The sequence below is a fragment of the Gossypium hirsutum genome, chromosome A10 (genome assembly GCF_007990345.1).
Source record: "Gossypium hirsutum isolate 1008001.06 chromosome A10, Gossypium_hirsutum_v2.1, whole genome shotgun sequence".
In the NCBI taxonomy this organism is placed as follows: domain Eukaryota; kingdom Viridiplantae; phylum Streptophyta; class Magnoliopsida; order Malvales; family Malvaceae; genus Gossypium; species Gossypium hirsutum.
Window position 1 is genome coordinate 9,867,960 of NC_053433.1, and position 15,926 is coordinate 9,883,885.

General features: G+C 34.4%; 1 non-coding gene across 1 annotated transcript; it reads left to right on the forward strand.

The window, feature by feature from the left end:
* Window positions 1–356: 356 nt before the first annotated feature.
* Window positions 357–463, forward strand: LOC121208759 (small nucleolar RNA R71). Its single transcript, XR_005903884.1, has one exon. It is a non-coding gene; the product is annotated as a small nucleolar RNA R71 (small nucleolar RNA).
* The last annotated feature ends 15,463 nt before the right edge of the window (window positions 464–15,926 follow it).

Sequence of the window (15,926 nt, forward strand, 5' to 3'; positions counted from 1 at the left end):
CTTTGGTTGTGGTATTGAAGGATTGATATTCTATATGCACACCTCCTCCACTTGAGTCACACCTCATTACTGGATGTACCTACATAGAAACAAGTAAATCATCAATCTTTTTATTGAGAAGTTCTACCTGATTTGACAGTATAGTAACTGAGTCGACATTATAAACGCCGGCTATTTTTGTTGGCTTAGTCCTCATGACTTGCCACTGATAGTTATTCAGTGGCATTTCTTCAATGAATTCATAAGCCTCTTCAGGTGTTTTGTTGTTGATGGTTCTGCTAGCAGCTGCGTCAACCATTTACCGAGTCAAAGGATTCAGACCATTGTGGAATGTTTGTACTTGCAACCAAAGCGGTAACCCATGGTGAGGGCACCTTCTCAGTAAGTCTTTGTATCTGTCCCATGCATTATAAAGTGTTTCTAAATCCATCTACACAAAAGAAGAGATTTCATTAAGTAATTTAGCCGTTTTAGCCGACGGAAAGTATTTTAGTAAAAAATTTTTCGGTCATTTGTTCCCAAGTAAGAATTGACCCTCGTGGTAATGAGTTCAACCACTGTTTAGCTTTGTTCCTCAATGAAAAAGGAAATAACCAAAGACGAATGGCATCTTCAGAAATGCCATTGATTTTAAATGTATCTCAAAAATTCCAGAAAGTTTGCTAAGTGAGCGTTGAGATCTTCATCCTGCAAACCATCAAACTGAACAAACTGCTGTATCATCTGAATAGTGTTAGTTTTTAATTCAAAAGTATTTGCAGCTACAGCAGGTCTAACTATACTAGATTCAGTTCCTGTTAAAGAGAGTTTAGCATAGTCATACATAGTACGTGGAGCAGGATTTTGATTACCCGCAATTGCAGGAGGTAGCTGATTTCCTTGGTTTTCAGCCATCTTGTCGGTTAGAGGTTGAGTATCGTCTTCTTGCTCGTTCTCCGTGTATCTTAAGCTGCGTCTTATTTCTCTTTTGTCTCTACGAACTGTGCGATCGATTTCTTCGTCAAAAAGTAATGGTCTCGACGGGTTTCTTCTAGTTATAAACTATAAAAACCTGCCAAGAGAAAGAAAAAGTAAATTAATAAATAATAATAATTAAATTAAATTAAATTGCAAGAAAAATAAATGGCTAAAGTAATAAAAATTTAGCATTCCTAATATTTTCGTTCCCCGGTAGCGGCGCCAAAAACTTGATCGCGTGATTCGTAACAAGTAATAAATATTTATAATGAAGATCAAAACTAGACTAACTATTATCACGACGAAAGGGCAAGCGCACTATCGAACAATAGTATAGTAATGGCAAGACCGGGATATCGTACCCAAGGGACCAAAAGTACTAGTATTGACTGTCTTTTTATTATCTAGCCTTAGAATAATGGGGTTTTGTTTTAATTTAACTAATTATCTAAACTAAGAACGCACAGAGTAAAAAGTTAGGGAATTGCTTTTGGGAAAATCGATTGACTTGAGACAATACCTAAGGAAAAATCCACCTAGACTTTACTTGTTATTCTGGCTCTGAATCGGACGATTTATTCATTCAACTTGTTCCATAGAAATCCCTAAGTTATGTTATTATCCCTATTCAAGACTAATAACGTGTAATCCCTAGATTGAATAACCGAGACTTTTCTCTAATTAACACTCTAGGGTTGCATTAACTCTATCTATGGATCCCCTTATTAGGTTTCACCCTAATTCGGCAAAATCTTGTCACCCTATTTCTAGGCGTGCAATCAACTCCGCTTAATTATGACAAAAGTACTCTTAGACAGGGTCTATTCCTCCTCTAAATAAGAGCATGTCTTGAATTAGTATCCTGGGATATCAAAACAAGAATTAAGAACACATAATTAAGAACAAGTTAAATATTTATCATACAATTCAGCAAATAATGACAAGATTCTTCTTAGGTTTCATTCCCCTTAGGTATTTAGGGGATTTAGTTCATAACTAAATAAGAAAACATCTCAGAAGAATAAAGAGTACAAAACATAAAGAAAACCCAAAACTCTTGAAGGGAAATTGATGAGAGATCTTCAGTCTTGATAATGAATCCGACTTCTGAGATGGATCAATCGGCTTCCTTGGGGTAATTCCTTACCCCCTATTCTCCGTCTCCCTTTTTCTCCTCCTCTAGGGTGTATTTATAGGCTTTGGAATGCCTAAAAACCCTCAAAATTGGCTTTTTTCAAATTGGACTTAACTTGGGCTCGGTGGGGACACGCCCGTGTGAGTCGTGCTCCAATTCTACCAGATTGACATGGCTGTGTGATCTGCCCGTGTGAGGAGGTCCAGGCCATGTTGATTTCGTTCTTTGGTCCATTTTCTCCGTTTTGGCCCGTTTATCATTCCTTTCACTCTCCTATGCTCTCCTAAGTATAAAAAATGAAATTAAAGCATTAGAAGCATCAAATTCACCAATTCTAATGAGAAATCATCCATAAAATGCATTAAACATAGGGTAAAAATGTGTATAATTTACGGTTTATCAATGATATGATTGCAAAATCCTGAACAGAAAAAGAAGCATGTAAAAGTCTTGAGGAGATTATTTTTAAATCCAGCTAAAGATGAATCCAACAAAATGTACTTTCGAGGCCACGTCGGGAAAATTTCTAGGATTTGTAGTCAGTGAGAAATGGATTGAGATTGACTCAAATAAAGTCAAGGCTATACAGGAGTTGCCTCCACTGCTCTCTCAAAAAAAGGTCCGAGGTTTTCTTAGGGAGACTAAATTACATCACCCAGTTCATTTCACAACTAATCGAGAAATGTGACCCTATATTCTGTCTCCTTAAGAAACATAATCCAGGTGTATGGGATGAGGGACGCCAGAAGACCTTTGACAAGGTCAAACATTACTTATCCAATGCATTAGTGCTGATGCCACCTAGCCCAGATAAGCCACTGATACTGTACTTGGAAATATTTGGAAATTCTGTGAGATGCATGCTTTGCCAACATGATGAATCAGGGAGGAAAGAAAGAGCGATATATTACGTTAGTAAGAAGTTTACTAAATGTGTAACAACCCGTTTTTAGTCAAATCAAAATAGTGGTTTCGGAACCACACATTCAAAGTTGAAATATTTATTTTATTAATATTTTAATGTTTACAGCATGATTGAATGATTATGTGAAAGTTTTGTTAAGAAATTTTGTTGTTTGGTTAGTTAATTTGGTAAAAAGGACTAAATCGTGTAAAGTGCAAAAGTGGAGTTCTATTAGTTAAAAGTATCTAATAGCTATAGAACCTTAAAGTGAAGGTCCTTATGTTGTAATTAGATAGTTAATGACAGAAGTGGACATATATGGACATATATCAAGGTGTTTTAAATGGTTTATAATAAGGTTAATTAAGTAATTTAAAAATTTAAGTTAAAATAAGTAAAGTAAAACAAAGTTTCATCTTTGTTTCTTCTTGTTTCAACCAAAACTAGGGCTTAGAAAACACCATTGTTGTGTTCTTCATTCGGCCAAGCTTGAATAGCTAATTAAAATATGATTTTTGTCTCGTTTTTAATGATTTATATATTTTTGTAATTGTTGCAACTAGTATTAGCTAGCCTAGGGACTAATTTGCAAAACTATTAAATATTTTGAGTGTTGTCATTGATGAATATATGAGCATTTTGATGTTTAATGCTAGATTATGAATATTTGATGTTAGTTAAACAAGTTTTGTTAAGTGATTTTCAGCGAAAATGCAAATTTAGGGCTAAATTGATAAATGTTGAAAATGTATGGTTGAAATGTGAAATAAAAAAATTATGGGCTGCTAGGAGCATTATGGTAATTCAACTAGCATGGGTTTATTGTGAATTTGCATGAATTTGTGATTTTGTGAAATAAGGACTAAATTGTAAAAATGTGAAAGTTTAAGAGCAAATGTGTAAAATAACCCTAGTGTATGTTTTGGATTGAATAGAATAAATAGAAGAATAAATAAGTTGATTTTGATTACTTATAGATCAAGAAAAGAGGAACTAGGACTTAGTTTGAGGAAAAAGCAAAGTAATTGAATAGTCTGTCTGTTTCATCATTTTCGTACACAAGTTTGTATATTTGAACTTAAATGTGTATTTATTCAATGGATAGATGGTATTGAGATTGTATTTATCCTATGGTTAAATGTGTAGAACTTAATTTAAATATACGATTTAATTGGACGAATTGTTGAATAAGACCATAGCTGGGCTATGGCAAATCGGATAATAAGACCATAACCGGGTTATGACATGTGAATGTAAGACCACAGCAGGGCCTTGGCGACGTATATGTAAGACCATAGTTGGACTATGGCATCGGAAAATCTAAGTATTTGTATCGTAAACATTTATAAGCTTGAAGTGATTTGGTAAGAGAGTTTGTGATAAATATATATGTATTGGTACAGGTATGTACTGAAAACTATTTAGGTAACAAGTTAGAAGAAGTTGAGGACTTATGAGTTTGATATGATTCAACTATATGTTACCTCATTGATTGATGCTTTAAATGTTATTATGTTATCCATTTTGAAGTGCTAATGATTATTGAAATTATTTCATATTCACATGCGAACTTACTAAGCTTTATAGCTTACTTTGTTTAATTTTTGATGTTTTATAGTTCTACGAAACTAGCTCGGATCTGGGGGTCATCAAGGACTTCATCGCACTATCGAACATCTATTTTGGTTCTTTTGAAGTGTGTATATATGGTATATGGCATGTATAGGCTTGAGAAATTTTGGTATGTGATGAAATTGTATTTTGCCCACTTGAGTTAGCTTGTGGTGATGAATTTAATGATGTTTATAAATGTGCAAATGGTTTTTTTTTTAGTTTGGTAATTGACTTATATTCTGTGTTTGAAGTTGGATTTATGATGCTTAATAATATTATGTAATTTAAATAGTAAAGGATTGATATCTGGGAAGCTTTATGCTTGTGAATTGGTACATGATAATGCATGATTGGAAGGGTATAGTTAGTTGAATTGTATATGTGAATTTAAGCATGAAATTAGATGGCAAATTGTAAAATATTTGTGATTGGTATTGATGGTAAAGAAATAGTATGATTTGAACATTGGTTGATGGTATTTTGATGCATATTAGTGTCTTGAAATGGTACCATTTGAGCTTGAATAGGTATGTGCAAAATGGGTGGCAAAATGGCTTGGTAAATAACCTATTTTTGTCCACATGGGCAGAGACACGGGTGTGTGTCTCAGCCATGTGTGACACACGGTCATGTTACATGGCCGTATGTCCCCTAGTGTTGAATTTGAAAACAAGTCAGTATGCTTCACACGGCCTCACACACGGGTGTGTGATTTGGCCACGTGGCATAAGTCAGTATACCCTACAGGGTTGACACGGCTAGTACACGGCCTGGAACACGGGCGTGTATGGCCATTTTTAGGGCACACGGGCTAGTCATGCAGGCATGTGTGTTAGTCGTGTGACCCAAGTCAGAGAGTCACACGGGGTTGGACACGGGCTGCAACACGGACTACAACACGGCCATGTGCTTCCATTTCGAATGTCCACACGGCCTACTACACGGGCGTGTATCACACGGCCTGGCCACACGGGCGTGTGTCCCCTATTTTGGAGAAAAAAATTCAAAGTTTATCGAAGGTTTCATAAGTTATATGTTTAGTCTCGAACCAATCTCAAAGCATGTTTAGGGCCTTATAGTCTCATAGAAGGGACAAACTGAGTGAGATTGAATGATGAATGTTGAATTGAGAAAATGTATCTTAAATGGATGTATAATTGTTTTGTAAGTTCGGTAACGCTTCATAACCCTTTTCTGGCGTTGAATACGGGTAATGGGTGTTACATTTATTAGTATCAGAGCTACGATTTAGTCGATTCTAGGACTAGGACTAACATAGCGTGTGTAAAAGTCTAGGTATTCATGCCATAAATATAACCTGTGATAGTGTGATGAATCCTGACATTATAAACTATGTTTTCATATTGTAATAGATCCTGAACAAGCTGTAGCAGATGATGTTGAAAGTAATGCGCCAACTCCCACTCAAGGGACAGTGCCTTCTGAATCTAGACTCGTGTCGAGTAGTTATCGAGGTAAGACTAAAGAAGCCTTCTTTCAAATGATGAATGAGTGGTTCACTCAATATGTCCAGAAATAATCCGGCAGTCCAACAACCTCCACCCCACCAATTCCTCAACCAATCCCCATAGTTTCTCAAGTCATTGATCCAATACGCTTGAACAAGCCACCAGTTGATAAAATTTGTAAGCATAGGGCTGAAGAGTTCAGGGCTACAGTTGACGATGATCCTGAGAGAGCTGCATTCTGGCTTGAAAATAAAATCAGAGTATTTGATGAGTTGTCTTGTACACCCAAAGAGAGCATTAAACGTGTTGTATCTTTTTTAAGAGACATTGCGTATCAATGGTGGAATACTTTGATATCGGTGGTACCAAAAGAATGGGTTACGTGGGATTTATTTTAATCTGAGTTCAGAAAGAAATATATCAGCTAAAGGTTCATTGATCAGAAACGTAAATAGTTTCTAGAGTTAAAACAAGGTCGTATGTCCGTGACAGAATATGAACGAGAATTTGTAAGGATTAGTAAATATGCCCGATAATGTGTATCAATGGAAACTATTATGTGCAAAAGATTTGAAGATGGATTGAATGGAGATATCAAATTGATAGTCGGAATTCTAGAGTTGAAAAAGTTCGTAGTACTCGTCGATCATGCTTGCAAAGCTGAAGAACTAGGCAAAGAAAAGAGAAAGGCTGATTCTGAAGCTAGAGATTTGAGAAAGAGATTGATGAATGAACCCTATCACTCTTTATCCAAGAAATAACTGGATGTTTATATCGATCAAATGCATCGATGGAGTACTCTAATAGAGATTGTGGGAAGCAATTTATGAGTTCAAAAACTCCATTTATGTCAATGGAAATTGTGGGTAATGTTAGATCGAATAAACCTGAATGTGGACGATATGGAAAACAACATTTTCGGGAATGTAAAATGAATGAAAAAGCTTGTTTTAGATGTGGCTTGCGTGAACATTTTGTTCAAGATTGTCTTGAATTAGATGATAAAGGTAAATCTCAGAGTGTAAGACAAAGCAACACGACTGTGAGAGGAAGACCATTCTGTAATGTTGGAAATGTGAGTGGTGGTAGAGGTGCAACACGAGATGCTACTGTGAGATCAGAGGCTAGAGCACCTGCCAGAACCTAGGTTATTGCTAGTACATTCTCTCTTCATGATACTGATGTAATTGTGTTGATAGACCCTAGATCAACTCATTCTTATATATGTGTGAATTTAGTGTCTAGTAAGAATTTTCTTGTTGATTCAACTGAGTTTTTTATAAAAGTGTCGAACCCCTTAGGCAAATATGTTCTGGTTGACAAAGTTTTCAAGAATTGTCCGTTAATGACTCAGGGTTACTATGTTATGGCTCATTTGATGTTGTTGCCGTTTGATGAGTTTGATGTAATTCTGGGTATGGACTGGTTGACATGCATGATGCAGTAGTTAATTGTAGATGAAAGGCAATTGAGTTGAAATGTCAAAATAATCAGACTCTCTGAATTGAATCAAATGATCTGAATCGTTTAGCAGTTGTAGTTTCAGTAATGTTAGCTCAGAAATATGTGAAAAGGGATGCGACGTATATATTACATATGTACTTGATACAAAAGTGTCAGAATAAAAGATTGAATCAGTACTAGTTGTTTGCGAGTATCCTGATGTGTTTCTAGAAGAGTTGTCGGGTTTGCCACCGATTAGAGAGGTTGAATTTACTATTGATTTAGTACTGGGAGCTTCACCGATATTGATAGCTCCATACAAAATGGCTCTGACAGAGTTAGAAGATTTGAAAACTCAGTTGCAAGAATTAACTGATAGAGGATTCGTAAGATTGAGTTTCTTGCCCTGGGGGCACCAGTGTTGTTTGTTTAGAAGAAAGACAGGTCAATGAGAATGTGTATTAACTATCGTCTACTTAACAAGGTTACGATAAAGAATAAGTATCTATTATCGAGAGTAGAAGATTTGTTTGATCAGTTAAAAAGAGCAATAGTGTTTTCAAAGATTGATTTGAGATCGGGTTATTATCAGTTGCGGGTTAAAGACTCAGATGTGCCAAAGATTGTATTTAGAACGTGGTACGAACACTACAAATTCCTTTTTAGCCTTTTGGATTAACTAACGCTCCTGCTATCTTTATGGATTTGATGAATCAGATTTTTAGACCGTATTTAGACAAATTTGTGGTTGTATTTATTAATGATATTCTGATTTATTCTCGAGATGAATCCGAGCATGCCAAGCATTTGAAAAAAGTGTTACACACCTTGAGAGATAAACAATTTTTTGCAAATTCAATAAATGTGAGTTTTGGCTCCATGAGGTTGTACTTCTTAGGCATATCATTTCATCCGAAGGTATTAGAGTTCACCCGAATAAAATTTCTGCAATTATAGATTGAAACCTTTGAGAAATGTATCTGAAGTCTGAAGTTTTCTAGGACTAGCTGGCTATTATCAACAGTTTGTGAAAGGGTTTTCTATGATTGCAACACCTTTGACTCGATTAGTTCAGAAAGATATAAAGTTTGAATGATCTGAGAAGTGCCGGTAGAGTTTCGAACAATTGAAAGCATTATTGACAAATGCACCAGTTTTAGTACAACTTGAATCAGGTAAAAAATTCGTAATTTTCAGTGATGCGTCGTTGAATGGTTTGGGTTGTGTATTAATGCAGGAAGGAAAAGTAATAGCTTATGCTTCTAGACAGTTGAAGCTACATGAAAAGAATTATCCGACGCACGATTCAGAGTTGGCTGCGATTGTGTTCGCATTAAAGATTTGGCGACATCACTTGTTTGGTGAGAAATGCCACATCTATACAGATCACAAGTGCTTAAAATATTTAATGACTTAGAAAGACTTGAATTTGTGACAACGAAGATGGCTTGAATTACTGAAAGGCTATGAGCTAGTAATTTATTATCATCCTGGAAAAGCGAACGTAGTTGCTGATGCTTTGAGCAGAAAGTTATTATTTGCTTTGCACATGATGAATACACAGTTAGCTTTGTCTGATGACGGTTTGATTGTAGCTAAGTTGAAAGCAAGACCATTATGTCTTTAGCAAATTTGTGAAGCTCAGAAATGTGATAGTGATTTGCAAGCTAAAAGAGTGCAAAGTGTGTTGACTAGTGATTCAAAGTACCAAATCGGAGCTGATGATTGTTTAATGTTCCGAAACAAAATTTGTGTACCAAGAAATCCTGAGCTTATTCAGAAGATTTTAAACGTATCGCATAGTGGTTGTTTATCCATACATTCGGGAAGCACTAAAATGTACAATGACTTGAAATAATTATATTAGTGGTTAGATATGAAATAAGACATTTCAGAGTTTGTATCGAGATGTTTAGTTTGTCAACAAGTGAAAGTCGAGCATCAAGTACCTTCAGGCTTGCTTCAGCCTGTGATGATATCGGAGTGGAAATGGAAATGAGTGACGATGGATTTCGTATCGGGATTACCCCTGTCCCTGAAAAAAAAAGATTCAATTTGGGTTGTCATTAATCGACTGACGAAATCTGCACATTTTATTTCAGTACGTACAGACTATTCACTTGATTAATTGGCTGAATTGTACATATATGAGATTGTGAGATTGTATGGTGCATTGATTTCGATTATTTTGGATAAAGATACAAGGTTTACGTCATGATTTTGGAAGAAATTACAAGAATCTTTGGGTACAACATTGAATTCCAGTAGAGCTTTTGATCCGTAAACCGACAGACAGTTTGAGAGAGTAATTCAGATTCTCAAAGATATGCTTAGATGTTGTGTTTTAGAGTTCAAAGGCTACTGGGAGAAATATTTGTCGTTGGTTGAATTTGCGTATAATAACAGCTTCCAATCGAGTATAAAGATGGCTCTGTACGAAGCTTTGTATGGTCGCAAATGCCGAACTCCATTGTATTGGTTTGAACTTAGTGAGAAACAGGTTCACAGGGTTGTTTTGGTTAGAGAAATTGAAGAAAAAGTGAAAGTAATTCGCGACTGTTTGAAAGTAGCTTCAAATCATCAGAAGTCGTATGCAGATTTAAAACAAGAAGACATTGAATTTTAGATTGGCGAAAAAGTGTTTCTGAAAGTATCTCTATGGAAGAAAATTATTAGATTTGGTCGAAAAGACAAATTGAGTTCGAGATTCATCGGGCCATATGAAATCATTGAAAGAATAGTGCCAGTAGCATATTAGTTATCTCTACCATCAGAGTTAGAAAAGATCCACAATGTGTTTCATGTATTGACGCTACATCAGTATAGATCTGATCCATCACATGTGATTTCTCCGTCTAAGATTGAAATTCAACCTGATATGACGTACAATGAAGAACCGGTTAAAATTCTAGCTCAAGAGGTTAAAGAATTGAGAAATAAATGCACTACTTCAGTGAAAGTTTTGTGACAATGTCATGGTGTTGAAGAGGCTACGTGGGAACCCGAGGAAGCTATGAGAAAACAGTACCCTAACCTTTTCACTGGTAAGATTTTTTGGGACAAAAATCCCTAATTGGGAGAGTTGTAACAACCCATTTTTAGTCAAATTAGAATAGTGGTTTTAGAACCACAAATCCAAAGTTGAATTATTTATTTCATTAATATTTTAATGTTTACAGCAGGATTGAATGATTGTGTGAAAGTTTCGTTAAGAAATTTTATTGTATGGTTAGTCAATTTAGTAAAAAAGACTAAATCGCGTAAAGTGTAAAAGTGGAGTTCTATTAGTTAAAAGTATCTAATAGCTATAGAACCTTGAAGTGAAGGTCCTTATGTTGTAACTAGACCATTAATGACATAATTGGACATATATGGACATATATCAAGGTGTTTTAAATGGTTTATAATAAGGTTAATTAAGTAATTTAAAAATTTAAGTTAAAATAAGTAAAGTAAAACAAAGTATCATCTTTGTTTCTTCTTGTTTCAACCAAAACTAGGGCTAAGAAAATACCATGGTTGTGTTCTTCATTCGGCCAAGCTTAAATAGCTAATCAAGGTACGATTTTTGTCTCCTTTTTAATGATTTATATGTTGTTGTGATCGTTGCAACTAGTACTAGCAAGCCTAGGGACTAATTTGCAAAAATGTTAAAGATTTTGAGTGTTGCCATTGATGAATATATGAGTACTTTTATGTTTAATTCTGGATTATGAATATTTGATATTAGTTAAATAAGTTTTGTTAAGTGATTTTTGGTGAAAATGCAAATTAAAGGCTAAATTGAGAAATGTTGAAATTGTGTGGTTGAAATGTGAAATAAACAAAAATTATGGGCTGCTAGGGGCATTTTGGTAATTCGGCTAGCATGGGTTTATTGAGAATTTGCATGAATTTGAGATTTTGTGAAATAAGGACTAAATTGTAAAAATGTGAAAGTTTAGGTGCAAATGTGTAAAATATCCCTAATGTATATTTCGAATTGAATTCAATAAATAGAAGAATAAATAAGTTAATTTTGATTACTTATAGATCACGAAAAGAGAAATTTAGACTTAGATCGGGGAAAAAGTAAAGTAATTGAATAGTCAGTCTGCTTCGTCATTTCCATACACGAGGTAAGTTCGTATATTTGAACTTAAATGTGTATTTATTCAATGGATGGATGGTATTGAGATTGTATTTATCCTATGGTTAAATGTGTAGAACTTAATTTAAATAGATGATTTAATTGGACGAATTGTTGAATAAGACCATAGTTGGGCTATGGCAAATCGGATAATAAGACCATAACCAGGTTATGGCATGTGAATGTAAGACCACAGTAGGGCCTTGGCAACATATGTGTAAGACCATAGTTGGACTATGGCATCGGAAAATTGAAGTATTTGTATCATAAACATTTATAAGCTTGATGTGATTTGGTAAGAGAGTTTGTGATAAATAGATATGTATCGGTACATGTATGTACTGAAAACTATTCAGGTAACGAGTTAAAGAAGTTGAGGACTTATGAGTTCGATATGGTTAAACTTTATGTTAGCTCATTGATTGATGTTTTAAATGTTAATTATATGGTTAAACTTTATGTTAGCTCATTGATTGATGTTTTAAATGTTAATTATGTTATCCATTTTGAAGTGCTAATGATTGTTGAGATTATTTCATATACACATGCGAACTTACTAAGCTTTATAGCTTACTTTGTTTAATATTTGATATTTTATAGTTCTACGAAGCTAGATCGAATTCGAGGATCGTCAAGGACTTCATCGCACTATCGAACATCTATTTTGGTACTTTTAAAGTGTGTATATATGGTATATGGCATGTATAGGCTTGAGTCATTTTGTATGTGATGAAATTGTATTTTGGCCACTTAAGTTGGCTTGTGGTGATGAATTTAATGATGTTTATATAACAACCAAATATTGGGCCTAGTTAGAACCATTAATCTGAGGTCAGAGAAATTATTATTTTTTATTATTTTATGTGTTATAGCATGATTATATGAGTGTAAGAAAAATTTGGTGAATTAATTTTAGCGATTTCGTGCTTAATTGCAAAAAAGGACTAAATCGCATAAAGTACGAAAGATTTATTCTACAAGCTAATTTTGTTAAATAGCTATGGAACAATAAATTAGAGGTCCTTAGTGAGCAAATAGACCAATAAAAATTTGTGGCTGAACATGGAGACAAAAATTGAAAAGTCAAAGTTTGGTAGGCATTAGGTGACTTATTTGGTAATAAAATAAAATAAAATGTAAAAAGGTTGTCATCTTTTCATCTTTCTTCTTCATCCATCAAAAATGGCAGCAGACATGGGGGTTTTGAGAGCCCAAACTTTCAGCCACTTAGTTCTCTTGCATGTAAGTGTTTTTGAAGGTCTTTATTGATAATTTTTGTATCTTTGTGACCTTTGTAGCTTAAGCTAACTAATCGAGGGACTAGTTTACAAAATGGTTGAGAGACTAGGGTTTTTCCATGTGAATACTCATGTTTTTTGCTGAATTTTTATGAAAGAAAATGAATCTTGGTTGTTTAATTAACAACTTTTGTGAAAGGATTTTTCATGAAACCACCTAAAATGGACCTTTTTATAAAGGTTATAAAATAGGTGATAAATGTGTGAAATAATTGAAATTGAGAGTTTCTATAAGCTTAAATAAGTTTTGGCTAGTCTTGGTTAATAAGGAAATTCGATGAAAATCGTTTTATTGGCCTAGGGGCAAAATCGTAATTTTGTGAAAGCTTAGGGGCAAAACTATAAATTTTCCAAAGTATGTTTTATGGGCAGGTAGTAATAATTATAAAAATTCGACTAAACTTGTGTTGTGTTTAATTTCATGAATTAGCACTTTTATGTGATAGGGACTAAATTGCAAGAATGTAAAACATTAGGGGAAAAAGTGTAAAGTTGTCCTAATGTGAATTTTTGAACTAAATTGTATAAATTGATGACTAAATAAGTAAAATTTGTTATTATATAGATTGGGGAGAGATGAGATTTGGACAGAGAACGGGGGAAAACAAAGTATTGGGTTAGTCAACTCAATTCGTTGTTTCAGTGAACGAGGTAAGTTCATATGGTTAGTTGACAGTGATCAATTATTAAATCAAAAATGATATAATGTATTATTATTACGTACAATTGTTATCGAACCATGATAATATGAGATTGAATTGAAAGATTAATCTAAGAAAAATGTAGGGTCGAGTACAATCGAACTAAGACTGGTGATGAATTGACGGAAAAGACCATGGTTGGACCATGGTGATATGAGAGCAAGTGTAAGACCATGCCTGGGACATGGCATTGGCACCAGTTTATGAGAGCTAGTGTAAGACCATGTCTAGGACATGACATCAGTCTCAATATGTGTCAGTGTAAGACCATGTCTAGGACATGACACCGTCACTGGTTTATGAGAGCCAGTGTAAGACCATGCCTGGGACATGGCATGAGCCTCGATATGTGTCAGTGTAAGACCATGTCTGGGACATGGCATTGGCACCAATTTATGAGAGCTAGTGTAAGACCATGTCTGGGATATGGAATCAGCCTCAATATGAGAGCCAGTGTAAGACCATGTTTGGAACATGGCATCGACATTGTTATATGTGTCAGCGTAATACCATGTTTGGGACATGGCATCGGCACCGATGTATGAGAGCTAGTGTAAGACCATGTTCGGGACATGGCATCAGCATCTTACCCTTTTTTATGAGGCTTCTTAGGTATCCTTTAGTATTCCAACTGGTTCAACGGGTGATTTAAAGATTGTGTCATGATTGAGAAATGTTATGATGATGTTACAAGTGGTACAAGTATGTGTGCAAAACTCATGAGAAATGATTTCGGTTTATGATTCACCTTGGGTAAGGATGCAAATAAGTAAGTCATGCCCATGAGAATGATTTTGTGATGACCTTGTGATTATGGGTCTATTTTTATGATGCATAAATATGTATTTTTACTATGATGGTTGAGATGATTTGTAAAGGTGTTATAAGCTTAGTTAACATTATTTTACACTAAAATTTTATGGTAAGAAGATATGTGAGTCTAATTTCAGGAAAAATTAGCGGATCTTAATTTGGAATTTCATAGCTCAATATATAAATAATTTAGTGACTGTGACTCGAGTAGACAGCTTGAGATGAACAAGAGTAAATAGTAGAATTTTGTGCAATTATGATTGTATTAACTTGAGAACATGTTGTGAGAATATGGCAAAAAAAAACATGTCAATAAATCTCTTATTATTTTCATATGGACTTACTAAGCAATATAGCTTACCCCTTCCTTTTTCCTTATTTTATAGGGTCACTAAGATAGCTCGGGTTGGAGATCGTCGAAGATTTCATCACACTATCCAGCTATTGAAGGGTATAAATGATTTCAAGCACTTTAAGTCTATGGCATGTATAAGGACTTAGTCAATTGGGTATGTGTCATTTGATTTGTCCAAATGTATTGGCTCATAATGGGAATATGATTCGTTTTGTATATGGCCATGTGATGTGGCTCATATTGGTTATTGGGTTGTAAACCTATCCATATATGCATGCATGTGCTAAAGGTTTCATATAGTGTGGTCATGTGTGTTTGGTATGGATGAATTGTGAATGTGCCCTAGATTACTTGATGGTTTTAAAGTGACTAAATTGGCCTATGGATAGACCTTAGCATAAGTGATAAACATATTAATTTACATGATTCTTGTGTTTAATTTAGTTTATTTCTGAATTAATCCTGCTTAATTGGTGTTTTTATGATTTAATCTTGTCAAGGATGCAATTGGTCAAAAACGAGCAAAAATGGGCCAAATTGAAAGACAAATCGTTGAATTGGGGCCAAATCAAAAGGATAGAGAAAGCCAAGGATTTATCATATATTTTGACTTTGCAAAAAGCTAAAAATAGGAAGATATTATTTTGTTTAATTTTATTTTATTATTAATTATTTATTTTATTTTATTAATTTAGGTTATGCTATTTTTAGTAAATCCCATGTATATAAATAGGGGCTTTTAGTTCTTAGAAAATCATTCCTTGTTTTTACATTCCTATTCATTTTGGAATCGAATTACTCTCTCTCTTGTATTTCCTTCTTCAACTTGGAATTGGAATATCATTTTTTTTCTCTTCAATTTGACATTACATTTTGTAGCCTTGTCTCCAATTTTTTGTTTCTTTTCCATAATTGGGCCAATTGCTCTCCAAGTCCTTTCCATTCATTTCTTCACCATAATCATCAATCTTCTTTTCAAACTCATAAAGCATGAACAATTTCATGCTTAACTAAATTCTATCTTAGCTTTAGGCCAGTGTTCTTTCCAGTCGAGAATCGTGAGATTCGTACTCGCGCTTAAAATCCTTCCAATCGGTATTCACCTTTT